This window comes from Takifugu rubripes, chromosome 14 (assembly GCF_901000725.2).
Source record: "Takifugu rubripes chromosome 14, fTakRub1.2, whole genome shotgun sequence".
NCBI lineage: Eukaryota > Metazoa > Chordata > Actinopteri > Tetraodontiformes > Tetraodontidae > Takifugu > Takifugu rubripes.
This window is the reverse complement of record NC_042298.1, coordinates 196,137-223,482: the sequence shown is the minus strand read 5'-3', so window position 1 is coordinate 223,482 and position 27,346 is coordinate 196,137. Positions and strand designations below refer to the sequence as shown.

The window sequence follows — 27,346 nt, the reverse complement described above, 5'->3', positions numbered from 1 at the left end:
ATACAAACTGCTGCACCTCAAGCCACCAGTCTGTCAAGCTGATCATGTTTGCGGATGACACCACCCTCATCGGGCTCATCTCCAATGGCGATGAGACTGCCTACAGGAGGGAGGTGGCTCGACTGGTGTCCTGGTGCGGACACAACAACCTGCAGCTGAATGCTCAGAAGACAGTGGAGATGATTGTGGACTTCAGGAAAGTCACAGCCCCTTTGCCCCCCCTTGCCCTCATGGACTCCCCCATCACCATCGCGGACTCCTTCCGCTTCCTGGGCACCACCATCACCCGGGACCTTAAGTGGGAGCTAACCATCAGCTCCCTCATCAAGAAGGCCCAGCAAAGGATGTTCTTCTTACGGAAGCTGAGGAAGCTCAAACTGCCTCCCAGGATGTTGGCGCAGTTTTATACGGCCATCATCGAGTCCGTCCTCACCTCCATCACCGTGTGGTATGCTGGCGCCACTGTCAGGGACAGACTAAGGCTGCAGCGCGTCGTGCGCGCTGCCGAGAAGGTGATCGGCTGCAGGCTTCCATCCATCCAGGACCTGTATATCTCGAGGACCCGGAGGCGTGCAGGTCGGATCACGGCCGACCCTTCCCACCCTGGTCACGGACTGTTTTCCCCCCTCCCCTCAGGCAGGAGACTACGGTCCATTCGGACCAAAACCTCCCGCTACACAAACAGCTTCTTCCCCTCTGCCATCAGGCTGCTGAACACCAAGTGACTTATCACTTAAGCACCATGTACAGCAGCCAGTCGGACTCACGAACAATACATTACTCCTGCATGGACCTGCACTATTTCTTACCACTTACCTCTTACTATTTATGTATATACTGTATATATGTCTTATTTTATTTTATTTATCTTATTCTAGTGTGGTCTTCTTTATGTTGAATGTCGCAGCGTCACACCATGACAAATTCCTAGTTTGTGTGATACTGTGTATTACATGAACAATGGCAATAAATCTGCTTCTGATTCTGTAAGATGGAATAAGTATGTTCCAAAAAGAAACAAAGCAAATACAGAAAATGGAGGAAAATCTCACCTAATCTGCACAAGCTGTTTTCAGATGAAAATGAAATAATAGAAGTGCGTTATTGTCCATTCTGGGGGGGGCTTTTTCAAGACCAAAGGCGCTGGGGAACATTCTAAAGGTGCTTGACAATGAAACCTTACTATAGACAATAAAATAAACTTCATGAAATATTTTAATTTTTCCAGTTAAGATATAAAAATGCAGTTTAAATAAGTTTTTCAAATCAATAAAACAAATACGTGGCACAAATAAATGGCTTTAAAATGTGTGAAAATTGTTACTGTCAAAAAAATGATACTAATCCAGCAGCTTGCTCTCATGCACATTTAACCTTTGTTAGCAGAAACATTTCTCACCTTGTCTAAAATAATGAACATGAAAATTAATTTTCAGTATTTCTATCTGTAATTTCAAGAATTATTGGCTTTGTGAAAAGGTTGGAAGGCTGGTTAAATCCTGCTTTCCCAATGATTTCAGCATGTGTTGCATCTACCCCCCTCCCCCAATTCCAGAATGATCAAAAAACTGGAGATACATACGTGGACATCTACATTTGCATGTACAGTTTAGTGCCCATGTTTCTCTACTTTGCTATGGTCGCTTGTCTCTACAAATCTCAACTTTGACAATCTGCCCTCCTTCATACATGACGTCTGTCCTAACTGTAGCATAATAAATGCTAACTTCATGATGATTTCTGTGATCTCCTCTTATCATTTTGGCCCATCCTTTAAACACCCACATTTACATGCAGCTGCTGCACAAAGTAACCTTTTTCCACTGTTATTTGCAGCTTCAAACTCTAATTGGAATTCAGTGCTTGTCTCAGCAGTCTGTCTCTCTGAAGATTATGTTCCTCTTTCTACTCTGTCTGCTTACAAAGGAGAGGTAGAGTACATGCTTTAGTCCATAGGCACAACAAATTAGGCCAGGGGTGGCCAACCAGTCAGAGCCTAAGAGCCACATTTTTTACTGTGTTACCGCAAAGAGCCACATCATACACATGGGCACACATGAACATCACCTCATCCCTTCCTCACACACACAGACCTCTGCTTAGCCAGATTTATTGTAAATGTCACACACCAACATGATAATGACAGAATTTGACTTCTACAGACCACGGGACAGTCATTTTCAACAATGAACATTGTGTGCACTGTCTCACACACACAAACTCTCAATTCAACTAAGTCCACAAACAAAAATATAAATAATTTTTTTCTCTTACTATGCGTGTTGCTTAGTGGGACTTCTGGCATTCCTTGCTTTGAACAATCCTCTTCAAATCTGGCTTTTATTCAGTTGTTGCCACACGAAGCAATTCTTTCACATGGGTGTCAGTCAGAACAGATCGATGCTTCGATTTCACGTGTTTTAGGGTAGAAAACACAGACTCGCAGACGTATGTTGAGCCAAATATTGACAGTATCTTAAGCGCAGCCCGTTTGACATTGGGCTATTTTTCCGGTGGCACACTTTTCCAGAACCCAATGGCCCCTTCCCTTAAAGCAGGTTTCAGTTGGTCCTCCTCACAAAGATCGATAATCTCCAATTCAGCTGCAGCCTCATCTGTGACTAGCGGGGCTTTCCAACAGTGCGGCTCCACATTAAAAGGGGCAACGAGGAATGCAATCTGTGGCCTTTTCAGTTGTAGATCACGGAACCGGGTCACAAAGCTTTCGTGCATTTTTTCCTGCCATTTTGGGAGGCAGATGAGTAACTAAACATTTCACACTCTGAACAGACAAAGACACCGGGTGAAACAGACGGTGAGGCCATGCTAACGCTAGTGATCGGCGAAGCCCTGTATTTGTTTAATATGGGTTGTTTCTTACTGTTGATATCAGGTGACTAGAATGTCTCAAGTGTTCAAAATTTTAAGTAAAGTGAATACAACACACCAAGTGTTCAATATTAAGTGAATACAACACACCAAGTGTTCAATATTAAGTGAATACGGCACCCCGTGCACAATGCAACCAACGAACGATAGAAGAGACAGGAAGTGACGCAATACTCAGCGTATGCTCCCGACTGTCACTCCTGTCTACCTCTGAGAGGTATCATCGTGTGGGGTCCAATCTAAAGTGCGAGTGTGTGAGTGAACTGCGCCTCTAGGAGGACTAGGATTGCCTTTATTTTGGTTTAACGTTTTGTTGCGGGGGGAGGGATTTGGGGCTGATTTGTGACGTTCATTGCTTGTGTGGGTTATTTTTTGCATGTTATTTGGGGTTTGATTAAGTGTGCTCTTTGTTTGTGTGGGTTACCTTGCATGTTTATTTGGGTTTGACTAAGTGTGCTTTTTGCTCGTGTGGGTTATTTTTGCATGTTATTTGGATTTGATTATTTGTGTGCTGTGTGGGTTATTTTTGTATGTTTATTTGGGTTCTATTATTGTGTATGTTTCCTGTTATTTTCTAAGTGGTGCCGATCCTACCCTGTGGGGTGCAGGTGTTTTAAAAATAACTGTTAAATTTTTAATATGAATTTAATATCTGCACGTTGACTGTGTGTGAATGGGTGTGTGAGAGTATTTTAGTAATTGTTGTTAGAGGATATTCGGAAATAAAAGTATTAATTTTGCACATTGGACCAGTCTCTTCTCCTCACTAGAAAACACTTGTGTGGCCTTGATAATAATTCTCCAGGTGGAATTCCTGGGGTGGCGTTGTCAATTTAGAGAGGAGATATACTGAGTCCTGTTAGGCGTCCGCCACATTCGGTTCAAACGACCTGAAACATGAGAAGAACAAATAAGGCAAAGACAACAATTTTGAATTTTACTTGCAAGGAGAACGGAGAGATGTGCTCAGTTACAGATCTCCAACACGTTCTGACGCACAACTTCCGCCATCCTTCTTTTATTGAAATTAGGAGGTCCCTAGTTACACATAATTCAAATGTGCCTAAAGGGAGGGGGAAAACACAAGATAGCAGGTCCCAAACAAAGCAAAAGACTGTAAATCATAATGGTGAGATTATACGTAGGTCTTCACTGATTTGATTAGCTTAGCTTGCAAACAACACATTCTTCCACATCAGACAGATTAAAAGAACACCTCCTGTATCATGCCCTGCAGCGCTATCTCCGCTCAATGTCACTTCCCCACAGCAGCTGCATTTCTGTCGCCCTTGACCAGAGAAGTTCGAGTTCACACATCAAGCATCATGAACATTAGGCATTAGCAAATAATAAGAAACATTAAGTAATGAGAAACAATATAACAAGAATAAGGAATATAACAAGGTAAAAGCAAATAAGAGATAACTTTAATATAATGGCTCTAACAAATTATCATTATAAAACAATCATTTAATTATAAACAATAGTCAGCCAAATAGATAAATCTGCTGCATTTATGCCCCAGTATATTTCTTTTCTCAAAATTCCAACACGCATTAAAGAATTCAGCGTATGTGTGTTCAGTGTCTTCTCCTGCAGAAGTTGTCATGTAAGGGAGTGAGAAAGTTGAGTGAGGAGGAGCTCTCCGCCTCCCTCCTAGGAGAAGTCAACTAGCTCCACCTCTTGAAGTCCAGAACCACTTCCTGTTTACTTCTGCTAGTTAGAAAGTAAACATCCGTTCTCACTAGCCTGAGCTGGCTGCTGATTGCAGGCCCCACACACAGCTGCACAGTGTGAGCCACACCGTAAGATCCAAAAGGTCCAAATCGGATAAAAACAATTTTTCAAAATCACTTTAAATAAGGTTTTTTAAAGATATCACATAAACATGTAAACCTGCAAGAAGAAACTTAAATATTTTACGGTCTTTCTATGTTCACCACTGCTCCAGCATCATACATCTATATGTGTGTGTTTGTGTGTCTGTGTATGTGTGTGTGTGTGTGTGTGTGTGTGTCCTTCAAAACCGTGTGGTCCTGCTGGATCACACCTCGTTTTCTTTGTCTCAGTACAGACTTATATGATGTTTCTTCACTACCAGAACCACCCTTAGGTCCTCTTTAGCTTCAGATAAACTCTCAAACGTTCTATCTGAGGTATAAAAATGATTTTCTTCTTTTTCTTCTTTGTTTTTTAAAATTTCAATTAATCACACAGGTCTTTCTGCCTCCCCCTGCCTCGTACGCTCCACATAGGTCTCACGAAGAAGTGCACAAGCAGATGTGAAAATGCTGATCCATGTCTTCCTCTGCCTGGCCATGTAGGAGGAGCAGTGCCATGCACAAGCAGAGAACAAGGATCAGGGCTGTCAGACAGAAGCCGATGACGGTCACCCAACTGAATATGCTGGTTCTAGCGAGCAAAGGGCCCACACAACAGGAAACAGCAGCTTGCAAGACCAGAACTGTCTGAGCAGTGAGGCCCACAGCAGGCCAGCCACCAGACTCTGGTGAGAACAAATCAACCCAAAATTCACATGTGAAAGCAATAGAGAAGATGGTGATGATCATGATGATGGTGTTTCTGAACAGGGGAACACACTGAAGAATTGTGGCAATCCGATGAAGACCAGCCGGTCTGGACTCTGAAATGTAAGTATCTGGCTTTGTTGGGAAATGAATGCGAGTCACAGGAAGGGAGAAACTTCTGAACACTAACAGACTTTTATAATATGTGTTCTAGTTGATCCCAAGCCTCCAAAGGTCAAACAACCCGCCCGTCGTCGTCGCAACTTCCAGCATGAACTGCGTGAATACCCCATGGATGACGAGTGGATGACCCCACTCTGCTTGTTCAGATTGTTTGGCAGCCTAATCAGCCTAAATGGCCTAATCAGTTTTTCTTTTTTGAATTACTTAATTTTAAATGATCCATTTTTTTTCCTGAAATTAAGGAATATTTGTTGTTTTTTTGAATAATATCTGAAATTGCTCCTGTGTTTAGTGATGATTTGAGTCACATGGTGAAATTCAAATGCAATAAAAGCCAAACATTAATTCATTTAACCCCAATCCTCAGATCCCGAACATTATATTCTTATTATATTAAAGATAAAGCGCAGCTAACTATTAACAGTGAAAATATCGGCAGATATTTGAAAAGTAATGTCGTATAGAGTAGATCAATTATTTTTATACAAGGATCGGAGCAGATTTGTGGATACTGGCTGCAGTACTTCCTTTTCAGCATCATGCCGCGTCAGTAGGTTCCTAATCTTTGTGATGTTCCTCAGGTGAAAAAAGGCACTTCTAGAGACAAATTGAATGTGTGAGTTGAAGGAGAGATTTTGATCAAAAGTTACTCCTAGATTCCTCACAGAGAGACTAGATGTTAATGTGATCATGTGATCTAATCTATCCCTGAGAGGTTCAGGACCAAACACCATGACCTCAGTTTTTCCTGGGTTAAGGAGGAGGAAATTTGAAGACATCCAGTATGTATTTAAGACAGGTCTGGAGCTTCACTAACTTCCCTGTCTTCTCTGGTTTCATGGATAAATAAAGCTGAGTGTCATCAGCATAACAATGAAAATGTATCCCATGCTGCCGAATAATGTTCCCTAAGGGAAGCATGTACAAGGTGAAGAGGATTGGTCCAAGTACAGAACCTTGAGGAACTCCATGGCTAACCCTACTGTATGAGGAGGGAACACCATGGAAATGAGCAAACTGGTATCTATCAGATAAATATGATACTAAAGAACCATTGATCTGGTCCAGGATAGAACTGCCTATCAATGCTAAAATATCCTTCAACAGGTGTGTTGGGATGGGATCTAAAAGACACGTGGTGGTCTTGGATTTCTGAATTAGCGATGACGCCTCGGAAAAATATATAGGGGTGAAGGAGTTTAAGGGCTCGTTGGAGAACCTGTATGTTCCCACAGTCAGCACATCTGGTGATGGTCCAGTTGTTGGGATGGCCTGGTTAGCTTTCTCTCTGATAGCTAGAACTTTATCAGTGAAGAAGATCATGAAGTTTTCACCACTAAGGGAAGAAGGGATACGTGGATCTAAATCACTGTGACTCTTAGTTAATTTGGCCACAGTGCTGAAAAGAAACCTGTGGTTGTTCTTTTTTTCCTCAATTAAAGAAGAAAAATAAGCTGTTCTAGCCTTGCGAAGGGCCTTTTTGTAAACTAATAGACAGTCTTTCCAGGCTACATAATAGCTGTCTATTTTACAAGAATGCCACTTCCTTTCCAGTCTTCGCACTTTCTGCTTGAGGGTCCTGATATGTGAATTATACCAGGGGACACACTTCCCCTGATTTACTATTTTCTTTTTCAGGGGGGCAACATAATCAAGCGTGATTATCAGTGAGGTTGCTGAACCTTCAGCAACAGAGTCAACCTCAGCAGGGCTAAGATTATAATGATTGATCCCTGGGGAAACACACGTCATCACATCAAAGGAAGTGGTCAATGAATTGCTAGTATTGGCCTAGCTTAGGCTAGGCCAAAAGGGGGATTGAAGATAATTGTGTTTACCTTGTAAAAGCTCCTTTAAAAGCTAGGAATGGTAGAGTCATTACAAGTGTAATGAAGATCAGTGACCCTTTCCTTGACAGGATTGTTGTTTAGACAGCTGTAATCGCGGGAACCAGTCAGGCTGAAGGTGTTAAACATACATCGTAAAACAGGAGAGCATGGTCGTGTTGATAAACTCATATGCGGTAAGAAGGTGAACTTTGACCTGGCCATTTGGGAAACAACGGAGAACAAGGACTGTACCAGCATCCAATGGGACTGGAAGAAGAAGATGAGGTCACCCAAGAAGAAGGACTGGATTGGACTGTATGAGCATCAATAATTTGCATATGTCTGTCTATAAAAGACTGGGTGAAGGGATAATTAGGTTGTCAGACTTCATGCCCTGGCAATTGACTCTGTTATTGTAGGGTTATGAACTGGCCCAGAGCTCTGTAATATTTGTATCATGAATTGGTTCTATTTGCTAAATACATTTTCAAATTGGTATTTTTCTTCTTGAAGTCTTCATTCAAAGAACACGCGGATTAGCAGTGACACGTGAGGTATTGTGATACAACAACAGCCTGCATGATCTTTTTCATTTCTTCCTTCTCATTGATGTTGTCTTTTCGGGCACTGGCAATGACCTTATTCAAGTACTCTGTCATTTCATCTTCTGCCTTTGATGCATACGACAACATTTAAGTGATACAGGGAAAATCGTCAATGATATACTGGATGTGCATGTTGGCGTTCCAAGACCTCAAGAGGTTAGGGCTGTAGTTTTTCACCCAACAATCTTTGAGGGGATGTTTGTACACATCAATGCCAAAGCGAAGAGCTGGCACATGTACTACCATATTGGCCCGAATATAAGACGGTGTTTTTTGCGTTGAAAGAAGACTGAAAAAGTGGGGGTCGTCTTACATTCGCGGTCTAGACATTATACCCATTCACAACGCTAGATGGCGCCAGATATAGTTAAAGTGAATGCTGAACTAAACGTCCCAGGCCAAAGCGAACCCCTGTCACGAAGAAGAAAAATAAAAATAGCGGTAGCACGAAGAAGAAAAGTAAAAAATAGCGGTAAAAAAGAAAAGAGAAGAAAATAAGAGAAGAGATAACAGAAAATAGAGAAATGTAGCGACAATCTGGAGAAAAAGTGGGTCGAAGATATAATCGTTTCAGATGTACTGTAATTATTTTCTGTATAAAAATTAAATTTGGTGTTCAAAAAGTCTTTTTTCAAACTTGAGTCTTGAAAAAGAAGGGGTCTTCTTATAATCAGGGTCGTCTTATATTCGGGCCAATACGGGATGTACTTATTGCGGATAAGATTGCATTTGCTCAGCACATCTTCAAAGCTGTCAAACAGCTGTTTGGGATGTTTTCTTCACAAAACAAAATCTATTTTTTGTGCGGGTTTTTGGCACCTTGGCATCCTTTTGCTTTTTGTGCTCTTCGCTCTCACCTGCTTCTTCATCGTCCTAGACAGAACTGTCACTGTCAGAACTCTCCTCGATATGGGGCTGAATGATAAGTGCATAAATCCATGGGAATTTTAGGTAATCCAAATCTACACTCCATGTTTGCTTTCATACAAGTTTTGGCGTGGTCTCTGCTGTGAATTTGAACTTCAGAGACAATTTTGTGACGCTCAGGGTCTGTTTTGGGGTCGGGCATCTGGCAAGACATGTGCCTTTGGGCTTTAATGACTTCCACAACCTCGGGCCACCTCATATCAGCAGTAGAGAAGGTCAGGAAAAATGTTGGCATGCCTAACTGTCTGACTATGGCCCTGACATCCCTCAGAGCTTTGTCCCAGTAAGCTGGGAAGCCCCTGAGTGGTTGCATGAAACAAGTTACATCTTGAATGGAAATCAGTCTCTCTACCTCCTCTCTGTTTTGGAGCATGTAAAACATGTTTGGAGCAATAGGTCCAGACCTCTGCGAAGCGAGCGTCAACACAAAACAGCCTGGCGTTAAAATACATGCTTCGGGACAGTCGGACTTGCTTGTGTGGCGGGGTGGAGGGAGGTGGAACGGTCGATGACAACGCCACCTGGGGAATTTCACCCCAGGAATTAACCGGAAACAGGCACGCGCAGATACGGTTCGGTTCCAGAGGCAGAGACAGGATTGAGGGTTAGGCAGTACAATTCTATTAAATCCAACTCAACACCGACATAACTCGGCTGTACAAAAATCAAACAAAAGGGGGTGGACAGGGCTGGGGCCCCACCGACAGGTAAAACTCAATTAGGGGAGATAAACAACTAAAAACACCCGTGCTACTACAAACAAAACTACACACGAGAGGTGTGATAAAAACGCCCTCCACCAGGGGTTGGGTCCCCGCCGTGGCCCGCAGCACCTGTCCACAAAGAAAAGAGGACAATTAAATTTACAATGATAATCAGACGCGTCCAGCGCACACGCACGCACACACACACCTCACATAGACAAGCGAATAAATGGCGACCAGGTCGTTCAAAAGAAAACAACGTCAACCAAGACACAAAAAGCAACAAAACCAACAAAAGTAAATGTAAATTGATACAATTTACATACTGTTAAGAGTCTAAAATTGAAAGTAATAGCTCCGTGGTCGCCTCGGCAGCACCACTACGTCTCAGCGCCGTCCCCCGAGCGAAGGGGGGGGGGCGAGAGAGAGAGAGCGCGAGAGCGAACAGGAGAGAGTCCCGAAAGCGGGACTGAGCCAAAGCAGCAGTGGGTCCAGTACGCGAGGTAGTCCGTGCCGACTGTTTGGTGGCGCCACCACTCCGTGAAGGGTTCCCGCTGGGGCAACGCGACCCACCGACTCCAGCGGGCAGTCAACTGCAACAAGGACAGCGCCATTAACCTTTATCGACTGAGTGGGGGAAGTCAGTGACGCGCATTGCTGCGCCTTACCTGCCCAGGGTGAACTAGCGCGCGTGCCCTCACGGCAAAGCGTTCTAGGTGGAAGGATGGCGGGAGGAAGCACCAACCTTCTTGGCGCTGCCAAACAGCATGCTCGCGCTGTGAAACAGTTTGTTGGTCGAACCGCCCAGATAAGCCGCAACCCCGCCGTACCGTCGAAGGGGGAAAACAACTAAGGTCAGCTGGAGGCAGTGCCTTATATAAACCTTTTCTCCCCACCCACCAATTAAGGCACTACCTCCATAGGACACCTGTTCGGAGGGCAGGCCACGCCCTGCCACATCCACCCCTACCTTTTGGATCGTCGACCCGACGAGAGACAGGGCCAAGTTAGCACCAAGGTCTAAACACTGCCGTTAGGGAATTGGATGCAGAGTCCAGCGGCTGATTAGAAACTTCCCCCTGCGAATTAACTGACCGTGGAAGGTGATGCCTGTTTGAGTGACTGCCAGCCGTTGAACGAGCAGTCCGACGCAGGGACTTGACTACTGCAAGGCTGGTCGGCTGGGGGCACTGTTGGTGATGGGTCGCTGCTACTTACGGGTGCAGTCAGACTGCACGCACCCTGGGGTGCTGTTGCAGCCGGGGCAGAGGACGCCTGAGGGGTCCCAAATGGTGGCGGCACGGCAATGGATGGCACCGGGGCCTCGGAAACCAGAAGCCAGAGATCGCTGTTGGAAGAGTCGTCCACAGAGGCCACCCGTGGGGACAAAGATGGAGAAGTTGGTGAGGAGAGGGCCACAATCTCGGGCTGAACGACCACCTTTAGCATGTCTCTATGGACATTCCGAGTCACCCACGGGCGCCACAGTATAGACCACACCGTCGCCGATAGGGGCCCGCACAACCTGGTGGACAACAGAGCTCCAGAGGTCTTGGACCTTATGGCGGCCTCTAACACCATGGTCCCTCAGGTACACCAACTGTCCCACTGGCAGAGGTGCATCTCGGACGAACAGATCGTGTCTCTCCTTGCGCTTACTCGCTGCCATCACTAGTTTCTCACGAGCACCCTCGAATGCCACACGAAGCCTGGCTCGGTGTTCTACCACCCAGTCCTGCACCTCACCGGGAATCGGGTCCGGCACACGACCCAGGAGAAAGTCAATGGGAAGAAGGGGCTCCTGCCCAAACATCAAATAAAACGGTGACTCACCCGTGCTCTGATGAGGTGTAGTGTTGTAACCAAAGAGCAATTGCGGAAGACAAGAAGCCCAGTCCCGCTTTCGGGAAATCGGCAATGTTCGCAGGAGGTTGTGAAGTGTCCTGTTGAACCTCTCACACTGCCCATTTCCGGCCGGATGATAGGGGGTAGTGCGGGACTTGGCAACCCCATACAAAGCACAGAGTTGGGAAATCAAACCACTCTCGAAGCTTCTGCCCTGGTCTGAGTGTAGGCGACTTGGAACCCCATACTTGTAGAACCATTCTGTGACCAGAACCTGGGCTACTGTCACCGCTCGCTGGTCCCGGGTGGGAACAGCCACTGTAAATTTACTGAACACATCAGTCATGACTAAGACGTTCTCAAAGCCATTACGAGAAGGTTCAAGCAAAGTAAAATCCACTGCCAAAATCTCGTTTGGCCGGGATGCGAGAAGGTGGCCCATGTAACTCCGATGAACCTGCCCCGAGTCCTTCGCAACTTGACAGCGTTCACACCGCTGCACCCACTTCTTGATGTCGGATGACATTCCCGGCCAGTAGCAGCGTTGCCGCACCAGCTCGGTGGTCCTTTCTGTGCCTTGATGTCCATGCTACTGGTGGAGCTGATGCAGGGTGTCCCCCTTGAGCACCGTGGGCAAAACAAGTTGGAGTTGTTCTTCCCCACCATCAGAGCGGAACACCCGCCGGAAAAGCACCCCATTCTTTTCGACCAGGCGGTCCCACTGGCGCAACAGCACAATTGCGGGCTGAGAGAGCTGCCTCCTCTCAGCAGAGGTAGGGAGAGACCCACGTCGCCAGAACACCAACACCTCCTTTAATACAGGGTCCTCTTCCTGCATCAAGTGAAGATCAGCTGGAGAGTGTAGTATCTGACCCGTTCTATGCAGGCTTTACGGTTGTAAGGCCGTAATGTGTTTAACTCCCAACCTAAGCACAATATCAGGACATCCTCCACATGTGGGACCGGTGGCCTTCTTCCTTCTACAGGAACCTGTGGGCCCCTGGTACCTCGCACTAGGAAGATGTATAGCCTGAGACATCTTCAAGTATTCCCTTTTTTTAGTCATAACTGAACAATACACCATTGAGTTGACCATACGGTATAGCGTGAGAACACCAGAAAAGAATGTGTTTACTGCCCTCTATAAGAAGGGGGAATTGAGGTTGACTCCCCGGAGTTCTTCACCATCGGGACCTCGAGACCTCCCTCGGACAAACTGCAGTGTTCGATTGATGCCTGACTGTTCTCTCCAATAAACATCTTTGATAACCAAGTCAGTGTCTGCGAAGTTTCCTTCCTCATCAACACATCTCGGCAACCACCAGGAGAAGATTCACAACAAAGTTGGCGTCACGAACAGGATCGGTTGTGGCTGTCGTCTTCTCCATCTGCTTCCTCGGACCAACTTCCGCTCCAAGCTGGCAAGTAAAGTGCACACCTTCCACACATTGGGGTGATAGTTGGTTCAATTAAGTTTTTGGGGAGTAATTTAGACACACCGTAAAGATAATTAGTGTGGATGTACATTTTTGTGTTGATGTTGGGGAATACTTCTTTTAAATTGTTCAATTTGACCTTTTGTTTTGTGTTTTGTGAAAGACTGAAGTAGTGGCTCTGGAGGAGAGACAGGCCATGAGGTTTATTACACGGCTCATTTCAGCTAAAAAGGACAGCTGATTCTGAATTTATTTTATTCGGTCTGTACACTGTGTTATGTACAGGATTGGCGACAGAGCGCGTGGACACTAGGAATGTGTCAGGTTACGGCCAGGAAATGATGTTAAAGTGTTAAAAAGCCGCGGTTTAGGACAATTTGCCCTAAGTCCTGTGTTTCCTTTTGGAGCACACAGGCCGGTCTCTCTCTTTTGAGGGATTGGAAAACTGGGGTTATCTCCGGGTCGGGGGTGTCCTCTCTGACGTGGCTGACGAGTGCGTTTGAAGACACTCTTTTACGGTCAGGGGCCCACTTTTCAGGGTGGTAAATTTAGTGCGGACAGTCGCGTGAAACTGTGGTTTACGGCAGCGGCGCCGGGACGTCTAAATAGGATAAATCTGCTGGACAGATTGTGTGTCTGTGGGGCCTGTGTGTGCGTGATTTGATTCTGTGTTCTGTTCGTCTCTCTCTCTCTCTCTTTGTTTAAAGTGACCTTTGGGGGATGTCACCATAGTTGTGGTCAAAAATTGGGTAATTGTTTAAAACTCTAAGAAATAAAGGAAAAACCTTTTTGTACCTCAGATAGATTGATTGAGATTTTATCTGAAGCTGGAGGAGGACCTAAGGGTGGTCCTGGTAGTGAAGAATATCATATAATTCTGTGCGGAGACAAGGAAATTGGCTGTGATCCAGCAGGACCGCAAGGTCCACGTACACCCACACACATACACACACACACACACACACATACTCACATATACATACATGCTGAAGTAGTGGTGAACAAAGAAAAGTTGAGAAATATAGAAGTTTGTTTTTGCGGATTTCTATGTTTATGTAATATCTTTGAAGAACTTTATTTATATTGATTTTGCAAAATTATTCATATTCGTTGTTGGTTGATTTGGATCCTTTGGATCTCAGGGCGTGGCTCACAGTTCGCGGCTGTGTGTTGGGCCTACAACCAGTGACTAGCTTGGAGCTGGCAAGAACGGATGTTCACTCTCTGACTATCGGAAGTGAACAGGAAGTGGTTCTCGACTTCAAGGGGTGGAGCTAGTTGGCTCCCCCTAGGGGTGGTGCGGAGAGTCCCTCCCCACTCAACCCTCTCTCACTTTCTGAAGTGACAGCTTTCATCAGGAGAAGAAACGGAGCGCACATTTTCTCTCTCCTTTATTGATCAGCGTTTGATTGTTTAATGTGTTTTGGAATTTAAGAAGAGATATGCTGGGGCATAAATGCAACAGGTCTATCTACTTGGCTGATTATTGTTTATGAATGACTGTTTACTGTTGATAATTGTTTATCATAACAATAACATTAAAATAACAATAATTTGATAAAAACAATGAGAATAACACATTAATTAGAAGTTTGTTGACAATTTATGATAATGTTCAAGAATTGTGCACTTTTTATTTTGTTGAAGGAGTTTGACAGTTCATGAATTATTGAATTTTTTCTGTTTCCTTTTTACACTTTTGATGCACCTGAACTTGACTCCAGTAGGGACAGACGAGAGGAGGAATTGATCTGCTGGTGGCGACATAACGGTCTTGCAATAAGGCCAGTGAAATTTTATATATACACACACCATAATTGTTTGGACAAACATCTACAGCGATTGTTTTGCAGATCATTTGGACAGGTTTAGAGTCAGACCAGATTTGTTTGAAAGTTATAAGGAATTTATAAATTCCTTCAACCTTTTAATTTTATTTACACACTCTTCTTTATTAATTCTTTACTATAATTCTGCTTTGCTGTTTCCTCTCATGTTTTTATATTTCTAGATTCCTATATTAATTGAATTTATTTCTTTTTGTATTTTTCAGTTAAACAATTAATAGTTTTGCATTTAAATTAAACATTAAAAGTAAAATAAACACAGCATTTACATATTAAGGTTTGAAATTGATATACCGTACTTTCCTAAGACAACTGCTACAGCAAAATGTCAAAGGCGGAGAGTAAAGCGGTTAAACGCATGACCCCAATTGAGGTGGTGCAGAAAAACAATCCCCTTATTAAAGGCCTACCAGAGGCCTCAAAGAAGTGGAACAAGCGTTGGCCAGATATTGAACAACCTTGGCCGGTTGAAGGTACCCTCAACCCTGATGTGATTCAAACAATCTGTACACTTGTTACCACCTATAAAGCAAATGAGAAAAAAGGAAAAAGGGGGAAGTCTCGTGCAGAAAAAAGACAGACTGAACTCGCAATGTTGCAACTTTTTGAACAGGAGGGACAGAAGCTGAGATTGGCGGCAAAAAAGAAATACAGGACAGCCAAAGAAATTATTGAGAGAACCGCAAAACAAACAGCGGCGCTTGTGGAAAAATTAACACTCCTTTCTCTCACACGGCTCCTGTAATAACCCCTCCACCGTATGAGACAGAAACTGAATACACTGACATCTATCCACAACTTCCCGTACTCAGCCAGAAAGGCAAGTACAACATTAAAGATGATCACAACCAAACTGTTGAAAAGGGAAAGGCAAAAACAGTCATGCACATTTATCCGACAACTCCAAAATCTAAATCAAGAAAAACACGAGATGATGTTTACAAAACACTGCTTCTGGAAGATGATGATGAGAGCGGTACGGATGAAGCCATAGGTGGCTATGATCCCGCCATTAAGCGTGTGTTGGCTAGAGCTGAAAAGAGGGGTAACAAATCTAAAAAGAAAGCTAAGTCTGGTCAAGATCTGACCGATGACAGCTCAGGGTCAGACACTGATGAAGACTCAGACGGCAATTGTTCTTCCTCTGAGGAAAGACAACGGGCTTTGAGAAATCTTGAGAGGGGTATCGAACAGTGTCGTTTAGACATTAGCTTGACGGGAACTCCAGAAGCTCATAAGATGCTAGAAAGACAATTGGAAGATATGGAAAAACAGCGTAAGTCGTTAAAGAAGGGAAGGCTTTCAAGGCTGATCACTTCTGACTACGCCTTGCGTTCAAAGAAAGACAGCTCTGCTAACAAAATGTTCCCTGTTGTTGTTCGTGGTCAAAGTTTTGAGTATAAACCTTGGCAGAACTCCGATATGTCAGATATATTAGAGAAGCTACCTATCCTTCAGGAAGGGGCACACCCCTGGATTTCAAAACTGGAGGAACTTTTGATTGGAACACAACCTGCTGTTGGAGACATTAAAAGGCTCCTAGCTAATCTCATTGGTGTGTCTGCCATGGAAGACCTTTTGCAGAAGGCTGGCATGCCTCGGTTCATGGCAACTGCGGTAAATGATGCTGAACTGTTTTCTGCTCACAGAGGTCAGTTTTGGGGGGCGCTGAAAGACGCGTTTCCAACTAACATACATCCTGATAATATCCTCATTGAACCATTGGGTGAACAAGAAAATCCGAGAGCCTATGTTTCAAGAGCTCTACAAACGTGGCGTAATGTCACAGGCAATGATCCCGATGCTAATCAAATGGAGCAGTCTATCATTCGAGCTAAAATTCAGAAGGGATTGCCATTGCCGGTGCGCAGTAAAATAGCAGAGGTGGTTGGTCTTGGGAACATGATTAAGAGTGTTTACATTGATCACATTGCTCACCAGGTTGAACTATGTCGTAGAAAAGAGCAAGAGTTGAAAAACCAAGATCATGAAACTCTCAGAAAACTTACTCAACTGCAGCTGGTGGATAACAAACGCAAAGAGAAAAAGCAAGCAGTAGTGATGGAAAGCCAACCTGATCAGACATTACAAATGCAATCAAACCGAACATCATGCCAATCGTATCAATTTCCATTGGTGACACCTGTTCCACCAGTACCTCAGCAATATTACGTACACTCTGCAGGGTTTTGCTAATGAAACCATAAAAGGCTTTGAACATCTTTCCAACACTCAGAGAAGTCACAGACTTACGTTGTTGAAACATGACATGGCGCTAGATTACATCTTGGCCAGAGAAGGAGGTTTGTGTGTGTCGTTGAACTTGACAGGAGATGCTTGCTACACTTTGATTCCAGACAATGGTGATAATATAACAAGTGTGATTGACGCTTTGAAGAAGATAAGAGATGCGTTTGGTCCTTCTGATAGCGCAGGAACATCAGCGACAGCTTGGCTTCAGGACAAATTTGGTCCAATGGGAGCTATGTTGGTACAGGTTCTCAGTGCGGTTGTAGTGTCACTAGGTGTGATGTTTTGTTTTTGTACCTTGTCATTAACTTGTGCCAAGGCGATGATATTGCGCTGGATTGGTGTAGTGATGCCTAGCGACCAGGTCCAGATGCCACTCTTAAGTGTCAAAGCTTTGGCTGATTCAGAGGAGGAGGACAGTTCGGATGAGATGGTTGATAAATATCCAGTATAATCAATAATTCAGTATCTAGTGTGACCTTTGAGTCATATCCTTATGTCATTCTTTGCATTTAACGGTGTTTATGTTTTCCTTTCCTCTGTTGTAGTTCCGGTGACAAAGGGGGGAAATGGTTACATAATTTACTTAATCGTGATAATCATGTTTTGATATGTTTGTATTGTATTCTTTTTAATGAAACCGAGGTTCTTCTTTTTGCAAAGATACTGGCACCTCTGTTTTCTGTTTCCAGGACAGTAGTTGGGGAGCTACGTTGGGGTGACAACTATGTTGGAATGGACTCAGAAATTCAAAAATGAACTGTGAAAGATGCTGGAGGACCCTGAATGAAGATGGGGAACAACTGAAGATCATTCATCAGGGGACTGTGAACTACAGATTCGAAAATGACTGTTGATGTGTTTAATGCATATATTTGAAGTTGGTGTTAATAAATTTACTAGGGAAATTTCATCAGTAGGCAGATGCTATGAGAACTCAGTTTTTTCCTTGTTTTGATATAGGGAAAGGGGTCCTTAGGCAGGGAAAGGTCCAAGGTAAGGTCCGATGGGACGACCAGCCTGATCGTGGACATTTTTTGATTTTTTTCTGAGTATCTTGTAGGTGGTTGCCAAACTGTTCCCTAATATAACCTTCTTGCAAATTGGATTGGAGTACCATAGGTGGTCGCCGTCGACAGAGGGACCGTGAGAGAATTTTCCCGTCTAAAGTGTTTTGATGGTTGCAAACTGAAAGACGTCTGTCGGATGGGTTTTTCACTCTCGCACTCCACTAAATTTCACATATTGTTCACGTCTAATTAATCAATCTTTTTCAAATTATACCACTTTATTAGTCACCGTCACTTTTATTAAAACTTGGTTATTCTTTATTTTTCGAGACTCTATTTAGTCTCGAAGGGGGGAAATATGTAGTATCTGACCCGTTCTATGCAGGCTTTACGGTTGTAAGGCCGTAATGTGTTTAACTCCCAACCTAAGCACAATATCAGGACATCCTCCACATGTGGGACCGGTGGCCTTCTTCCTTCTACAGGAACCTGTGGGCCCCTGGTACCTCGCACTAGGAAGATGTATAGCCTGAGACATCTTCAAGTATTCCCTTTTTTTAGTCATAACTGAACAATACACCATTGAGTTGACCATACGGTATAGCGTGAGAACACCAGAAAAGAATGTGTTTACTGCCCTCTATAAGAAGGGGGAATTGAGGTTGACTCCCCGGAGTTCTTCACCATCGGGACCTCGAGACCTCCCTCGGACAAACTGCAGTGTTCGATTGATGCCTGACTGTTCTCTCCAATAAACATCTTTGATAACCAAGTCAGTGTCTGCGAAGTTTCCTTCCTCATCAACACATCTCGGCAACCACCAGGAGAAGATTCACAACAAGAGTGAGATGGAAGGATAGAAATCAAGGACTGCAAGGCACCAACCATAGGACCAGGCTGGATGTTCGGCTGAAGGCTACACGGGACAGAGGTGCCAAGCAAAGATGGAATGACACAATCCGGCGTTGGTGCGTACTGTCGCGACAGTGCGTCCGCATTTCGGTTGTTTCGCCCAGACCGGTACTTGATCTCCAGATCAAAAGCAGCAAGCTCAGCAGCCCACCTATGCTCGGCCGCCCCCAGCTTAGCCGACTGAAGGTGGCTCAAGGGGTTATTATCTGTGTACACAATGCACTTATGCCCCAACAGATATTCTCTAAATTTCTCCGTCACGGCCCACTTGAGCGCAAGAAATTCTAGCTTCATAGAGCTATAGTCGGACATGTTGCGCTCAGTGGGCTGGAGCCCCCTACTCGCATAAGCCACCGGCCTCACACAACCATCTGTCTCCTGGGAGAGCACTGCACCAAGCCCACTATGACTAGCGTCAGTTTCAAGGATGAAAGGACGTGAGAAGTCCGCGTAAGCCAATACTGGGGTGGAAACCAACCTTGACTTTAGAGCATTGAAGCTCTGCTCACACTCTGCAGCTCCTCACACGGCCCTGGGCGTCCATGCGGAGCCCAGGGCCCGGCCAGATCCCCGCTTTGTTTTGGTGCCAGCCAGGTCAGCTACCAACTGGTGCAAGGGTTTAGCCATCTTGGCGAAGCCATCGACAAACCGCCTGTAATAACTGGCGAACCCTATAAAGGACCGCAACTCACTGATGTGACGAGGACGCTGCCAGCCGTCCACAGCCTCTATTTTCTTGGGATCGGTCGAGACACCCTGGCTGGAGATGATGTGTCCCAAGTATGACACCTGCTCCTGGAAAATTGCACATTTCTCCGCTTTGACCTTAAGGCCCTGCCCCTGCAGTCGCCCGAGCACCATTTCCAGCCGCTGTAGGTGTTGCTCGATGGAAGATGAAAAGATGATTATGTCATCAAGATAAAGCAGGAGGGACTGACCTTGCTGATCGCCAAACATGCGTTGCATCAGCCGCTGGAAAGTGCTTGGCGCATTGCAGAGGCCAAGAGGCATCCGATTGAATTCGAAAAGACCAAAGGGGGTGCAAAAAGCGGTCTTGGGACGGTCCTGCTCAGCCACAGGCACTTGGTTATACCCACTGGCAAGGTCAAGAGTGGAAAACCAGCGGGCCCCCGATAAAGCGTCCAGGCTCTCCTCGATACGAGGCAGTGGAAAGGCATCCTTTCTGGTCTTACTGTTCAGGAGCCGATAATCCACACAGAGCCTCAAGCCACCATCCTTTTTCCTCACCAACACGATAGGTGAGGCATAGGGACTGGAGCTCTCACAGATGACTTGTGACTCCAGAAGCTGGTTAATGTGCATCTTCACTGCCTCATACTCTGAAGGGGGAATGCGACGATACCGTTGCCGTACAGGGACATCATCAAGCAGGGGTATCTCGTGTGAAATTAAGTTCGTACACCCCAAGTCACCATCCTTGGCTGCGAACACTGAGCTGTACTGGTCCAGCACAGACCGGACACTGGCTTGTTCCAGCTCAGTTAAGGCTGAAAGGTCCCATGACCCTATCCTATCAAGTACGGATGGGACGGCGGACTGGGAGGCCAATGTGGCTGTGGTCAACCCCACCTCAGTTATCCCTGCAGGCAAACTGACAACTTGAGCGGCATTCACAACACCAAGTCTGACCCGGGGGTAAAGGAGAACCCCTGCTTCTCCAACGTAGACAACTGGTACCCACACAGTGCCACGGACAACCCTTAGCAGGCATGGTGAAGCCAACAGCCCAGCTGGCAAACCTGACTGGGGGGGCTCAAACAAAACGCTCTGACCCGAAAACTGTTCAGAACAGGTGGCAGCGACCAGCTTCATCACCCCACCAGGTATCCGAACTACTTGCCCTCCACGAACCCTAACGTCACCCTGAGGGTTTGGCTGTGCTGCCGTCTGGTGGCACTTCTGAAGGGCGGCCACAACTGGACCCGGTGCGCCTGACACAAAAGGCGACTTGAAGAGGGATGAACCGAACACCCCAAAAAGCTCTTGGTAGCATCTGCGGATTACGTTCATCCCAAGGATCCCGGGGGACGAAGAAGCCCCAGGCGGGTCTTTCACCACGAGGATACCACAACACGGTATCACCTTGCCGCACAGTTCCACCTCAAGCTCCAAATAACCCACATATGGAATGGCTAACCCGTTAGCTGCACGCAACTGCAGCCATTGACATGACTGAAGGCGGTCATGGCCCCAAAACCCAAACTGGGCCCGAAAGAAGCTCTCAGTTATGGTGGAAACCATGGAACCAGTATCCAAGAAGCACTCAACACCAATTCCCCCAATTAACACAGTAATATTAGGACAGGGAGCAATTAGCTTGGTTATAGCAGGTGACGGTGAGCCTGTGGACCCCCCGACTGAGCTGTGGCTCGGCAACTCAGTGGGCTTCAGTTTCCCGACTGCTGAAAAGAGGAGGACCTAGCCTGTGTGTCGTAGCCAGCCACAGAGTTTACACGCCGGCGGGGAGGAGCCCGCTCACCATCGCATTCGCGGGCAAAACGGCCAGGCTGCTGGCATCGCCTGCAAATCAAGGGACCTGAACGGGAGACTGGGGCTAAGGGAGGAGGGGCCTGCAAGGAAGCTACCGTCATTGTTAACAGATTTAACTGCTCTTGTTGACGCTTCAAGAGATCCATCACCGCGTCCAAGCCTGGTTCTTGGGGCCTGGCCTGCGGAACCTGGTGGGGGCGACCCTGCACTCCGCATTGGAGGCCGTAAGCCGTTGGCAATGAACACTACGACCCCTAGTGCCACCTGGGAGACCTTCCCTCTCCCACCTGATCGCTTCGCCACGCAGTTCAAGCAAGGTGATAGTAGGCTGGCGACGAACCAGCTGTTTTAGCTCGTGACGAAGGGAACCATCTAGCACATGCTCAACAAACTGGTCTCTCAGCAGCACATCAGCGTTTGGAATTCCATTGGGTGCCTGCCTCTCCACGCGGGCTATCAGAGACATCAGGGCCAATGAAAATTCCTGCAGAGTCTCACCTTCCAGCTGCTGGCGCGAAAAGAAGGCTTGCTGTAGGGTGACGTAGGACTGACTGCAACCATACAGCTCCTTCAAGATGGCAAGTACACGCCCCGGATCCCTCTGTTCCTCCCGAGGGCGGAACTTTATCTCCTCCTTGGCCTCTCCCTCTAAATGGTCAACCATGAACAAGGCTTGCTCTGCAGCTGGAAGGTACCTAGCACGCGCGCACGCCTGAACCTCCTCTGCCCACTCTGCAATGCTAATTCCCGACTTCCCACTGAACATCGGGCACTTGCGGTCTCTTGGGATGACAACCAACCGTTCAATGACAGGAGCTGAGACCCCGGCACCGGAGGCGTAACCAGTCGGACCCGGGGAAGCTGATGCGGACCCACTAGCACCACCCAGAGAAGTGGTACGCTCGTGGCGAAGTTGCTCGTTGTCTGCCCTAAGCTGCAACACCAACTCTCGAAGCTGTTGAATCTCCTCCTCCATGTTGCCTGGAAGAGGGAATTGCACCGGACAATAGGAGATTAAACCACTGGGCTGATCACTGCTGCTTTGGCTCTACAACTGCCCAAACCTTAAATCGAATAGAAAGGAAAAAAAAAAAGGAAATACAAACAAAAGGAAAATTATGAGATTCAAATAAACACCAATAACCCAAAAAAAATAGTCTCTGCCTCCTTTAAATGTGGAATCCTGCCGACAACGCCAAAATGTGGCGGGGTGGAGAGAGGTGGAACGGTCGATGACAACGCCACCTGGGGAATTTCACCCCAGGAATTAACCGGAAACAGGCACGCGCAGATACGGTTCGGTTCCAGAGGCAGAGACAGGATTGAGGGTTAGGCAGTACAATTTTATTAAATCCAACTCAACACCGAAATAACTCGGCTGTACAAAAATCAAACAAAAGGGGGTGGACAGGGCTGGGGCCCCACCAGCAGGTAAAACTCAATTAGGGGAGATAAACAACTAAAAACACCCGTGCTACTACAAACAAAACTACACACGAGAGGTGTGATAAAAACGCCCTCCACCAGGGGTTGGGTCCCCGCCGTGGCCCGCAGCACCTGTCCACAAAGAAAAGAGGACAATTAAATTTACAATGATAATCAGACGCGTCGAGCGCACACGCACACACACACCTCACACAGACAAGCGAATAAATGGCGACCAGGTCGTTCAAAAGAAAACAACGTCAACCAAGACACAAAAAGCAACAAAACCAACAAAAGTAAATGTAAATTGATACAATTTACATACTGTTAAGAGTCTAAAATTGAAAGTAATAGCTCCGTGGTCGCCTCGGCAGCACCACTACGTCTCAGCGCCGTCCCCCGAGCGAAGGGGGGGCGAGAGAGAGAGCGCGAGAGCGAACAGGAGAGAGTCCCGAAAGCGGGACTGAGCCAAAGCAGCAGTGGGTCCAGTACGCGAGGTAGTCCGTGCCGACTGTTTGGTGGCGCCACCACTCCGTGAAGGGTTCCCGCTGGGGCAACGCGACCCACCGACGCCAGCCGGCAGTCAACTGCAACAAGGACAGCGCCATTAACCTTTATCGACTGAGTGGGGGAAGTCAGTGACGCGCATTGCTGCACCTTACCTGCCCAGGGTGAACTAGCGCGCGTGCCCTCACGGCAAAGCGTTCTAGGTGGAAGGATGGCGGGAGGAAGCACCAACCTTCTTGGCGCTGCTAAACAGCATGCTCGCGCTGTGAAACAGTTTGTTGGTCGAACCGCCCAGATAAGCCGCAACCCCGCCGTACCGTCGAAGGGGGAAAACAACTAAGGTCAGCTGGAGGCAGTGCCTTATATAAACCTTTTCTCCCCACCCACCAATTAAGGCACTACCTCCATAGGACACCTGTTCGGAGGGCAGGCCACGCCCTGCCACATCTGCTTTCATCCAATGTCTTCTGACCCGTGGGGAACTGTACAGGAAAGGCCATGGCTTCTAACTATGGGATTTTAAAGAAACTTAGTTGCACATTGTTCTGGGCAAGCACAATGCTAAATATTCCTCCACAGTTGCTCAGAATGTTTTGACTAATATTGGGCAGCTGCATGCAGTTATCCAGGGTCAGTCTGAGTCTCAGTTCTTCTTGCTCCTTCACCGTATCTTCACTGTTTTTGCTTGTGTTCTTTTTCATGATTCAGTTGATCATCAGGAAGGTCAAATTGTGCATGATGTCAACAGAGATATCTTTGTACTCTGAGTGACTTTCTTTAAGTGTGGACAATGCTGCCAAAACATTTACCATATTAACAGTGTCACAATGTTGGCAGCCTTTGTACTTTATGTTCCATTTTAATTTGACTTGGGGCAGCTGGAGTTCGTCCTTGGGTCTCAGCAGGGCATTGACAACGTCACCGTGAACTGCCTTCTGTTGTCCTTTTGGCGAAGAGATGATTTTGGCGAAAGGCAGGATTTTAGCAATTAGCCGTCGCTCAAGCACATTCAGTTGATGCAGTTCAGCAGGGATAGGGGACAATGCCATTTTGTTGGCAATGGCAATAGAGGACATTTGTCCTCTGAGCAGGTGACTGTCACAAATGTAGCAAATCTGATCCTCCTTTCTTTCCACTGGCACTAAACAAGAGGGTGCACATTGACTGCCACAAACATAAATGTACTGTCCAGTTAAACAATCAGTAGCCATGTACAAGTCTTTGGAATATCGTCATCTCTTGCAAGGTTTGATTTGATTGGGAAACATGGTCTGGTGGCATACTGTTCAGACATACTGTACATAGGTCCATGTTGAATTCTTTCCCGAAACTGAGATATCGCTGCTCGTGTGATGGTTTCATCCGATTTTTGACTTTGGCTTTGTACGCCTGGTAATGAGCATATTTAGATTTCAGGTATGCTTGTGGTTTTTGCTGTATTCTACATCTGTGGCATATTTTGATCTGAGATCAGCTTTTGATCTGTAGATCTGTATTCCACGTCAGACATATATTTACATTAGATGTATGATCTAAGTTTTTCTCTGTGTTTCAGATCTGAAGCATATTTGGACCTGAAATAAACTTTAATATGTTCTGTGTTTCAGGTCTGTTGCATATTTTGCATTGGCACTAAATTTCTGTCTGTATTTAAAGTATTTTGATTTGCTATAATCTCTCCTTTTTTCTCTGCATTATAAGTCAGAGGCATACTTCAAATTAAGGGACAAATAAGGGGGAAAAAATCAACAGACCCAGATGGACCACGTTGCTAAAGCCTAACCTGTGGGGACAGGTGACTCAGGACCTTTGTAGCTACGTTTTAAAGTTTGAAAGGTCTTTCTAGGTGAATGTATGCCAGTGCTATGGGCCCTCAAACCGGGGGTTAAATTCAGTGACCTTTTCAGGCCTCTCCTATTAGTAAAATTAGTTTTAAGGCCTTGTAAACAAGTATATATTTACTCCATCGAGGACTATTTACACTTATAGTTACATATAGTTATAATTACACTTAGTCATAGCCACTGACTCCCATAATTTAGCCAGGAGGAGATACGGGTTAACATTTTTTGATGGAATAAAAATTATTTGTAATTTTTATTATTTACAATTGTTTCTGATTTGTGTTGACCTCGATGCTTCTTGGAAGCTATGACAGACTAAATTGTGAATGGATTTAAATGTATGTTAAAAGCAAAAAAACTAGAAGCATCTGGCCGTATATTCACAGATAAAATGGCATGTGCAAGTGTGCTTGTGTGACAAAGAAGCAGACAAAAGGCAGAAAGAACTGAAAACTGTGCAATAGAAATCAGAAAAGTATTTTCTGCAGGAGAACATGGTGAGAGAGAGTCTGCAGTCTGAGTGAGGAAGCATTAGTGATGCTGTGGTGCCACTCTGTGCTCACAGTCGTGAACTTCCCATCAGCTTGCACCACCATTAGAGTCAACCCTGCCATGAAGTGTTTACTTATTCAGCCAAAGTAATTGTGTAGCAGTTTACACACTTGTAATAGTAGGAACAGTCACGTAGGCTCCCACCGCTCTCATCTCATTCAGTGTCTGTCGCATATTACCCAGTTTCATCAAGTTGGCATGGTTTTATTATTATTTTTAATCCAAACAAAGCACTTTTCCATGGACTCTGATCCATGTGCTTGCTGTTCTAACCGCCCTGATGCACGAGGGCAGCGTATTCCTGTTGTTATAAAGATACTGGAGCATTGTATTTCCCATTCATATTGTCTTTCAATTCATCCTGAAAATCTCCACCTTTCAGATTCAGATCATCTCATTAATTCACCAAAGGGCAGTTTAGTTGAAGCGATTCTTGAAAGTAAAGAAAGTATATAAAAATAACAAGGCCATCCAGGTTTAGAAGGCCTGAAGGCAGTTAGGATGAAAGACAAACAGCAACATGAAAGCATGACAGTGAATTCTGAGGACAGAATGTAACCATATTGGGAGATTATTCTCTCAGTTTTATGGACCACCTGTATCATCCAAAGAGAACTCAAATATCTCCTCTGGACACCAATTACTTTAAAGCTGAGTGCTGAAAAGGCTGTTTTTGTCTTCTGTAGCCACACCTATATACCAGAGGATAAAGGAGAGAGACAAATGGTTACAATCAAAGAAAGATAAAAAATGCACATGATTCTGTAACAGACATTAACAAAGTTTAACCAGTGGTTCTTTAACTGGTATTCTAAATAATTCTAAGTTTCCACAATTCCTTTCTCATTCCCTTAGCAAAACGTAGTTTATTCTAGTGTACTTCAAGTATCCTTTTTACACTAACACTACACAGTATTCTTGAAGTTTACTTCTTTGATACAAATTTTATATATTAAATAATAGTATAACAAAGTATACTAGGCTTATACTAAAAAGCATCAACAGTTTAAGTTTTTTAACCTCATATCTGAAATTATTTTCTACATTAATCTGTAAACTTTACATACAGGCCTGGCTGATTTAATAAGTACCTCAAATAGAACACAAAATGGACAAAAGCATACATTTGATGTGAACACTTTTTTTAAAACCACGTCATTAACTAAACAAAATAGGCCATCTTTGAAGCAAGCACTTTTGTATCGACCAAAAAGCAAGACCAGAAGCAGTTACTTAGATGTCCACAAATTGCAATGGCTAACCTACATGAGATTCTAATTTTTTTTTGCACATTTAACCAATTTTCTGTTTTTCTTTTATACAAATACGATCTCTATGCCTATTCTCTCTTCTACCGCTCCCCTATCTCTCCTCTCCTCTCCTACCTATTATCTCCTCTACCTGTCCTCCACCTTCTCCTCTCTCTCTACCCAGCCGGCCATCAGCAGGAGGGTCCCCCTATATGAGCCTGGTCCTGCTCAAGGTTTCTTCCTGTTAAAGGGGAGTTTTTCCTTGCCACTGTTGCTTGTCTGGGGTCAGGCC

At 45.3% G+C, this 27,346-nt stretch overlaps 1 long non-coding RNA gene across 1 annotated transcript; it reads left to right on the top strand.

Moving 5' to 3' along the window:
* Positions 1 to 5,069: 5,069 nt before the first annotated feature.
* LOC115252379 (uncharacterized) lies at positions 5,070 to 5,916 on the top strand. Its single transcript, XR_003890815.1, has 3 exons — positions 5,070 to 5,398; positions 5,481 to 5,540; positions 5,632 to 5,916. It is a non-coding gene; the product is annotated as an uncharacterized lncRNA (long non-coding RNA).
* The last annotated feature ends 21,430 nt before the right edge of the window (positions 5,917 to 27,346 follow it).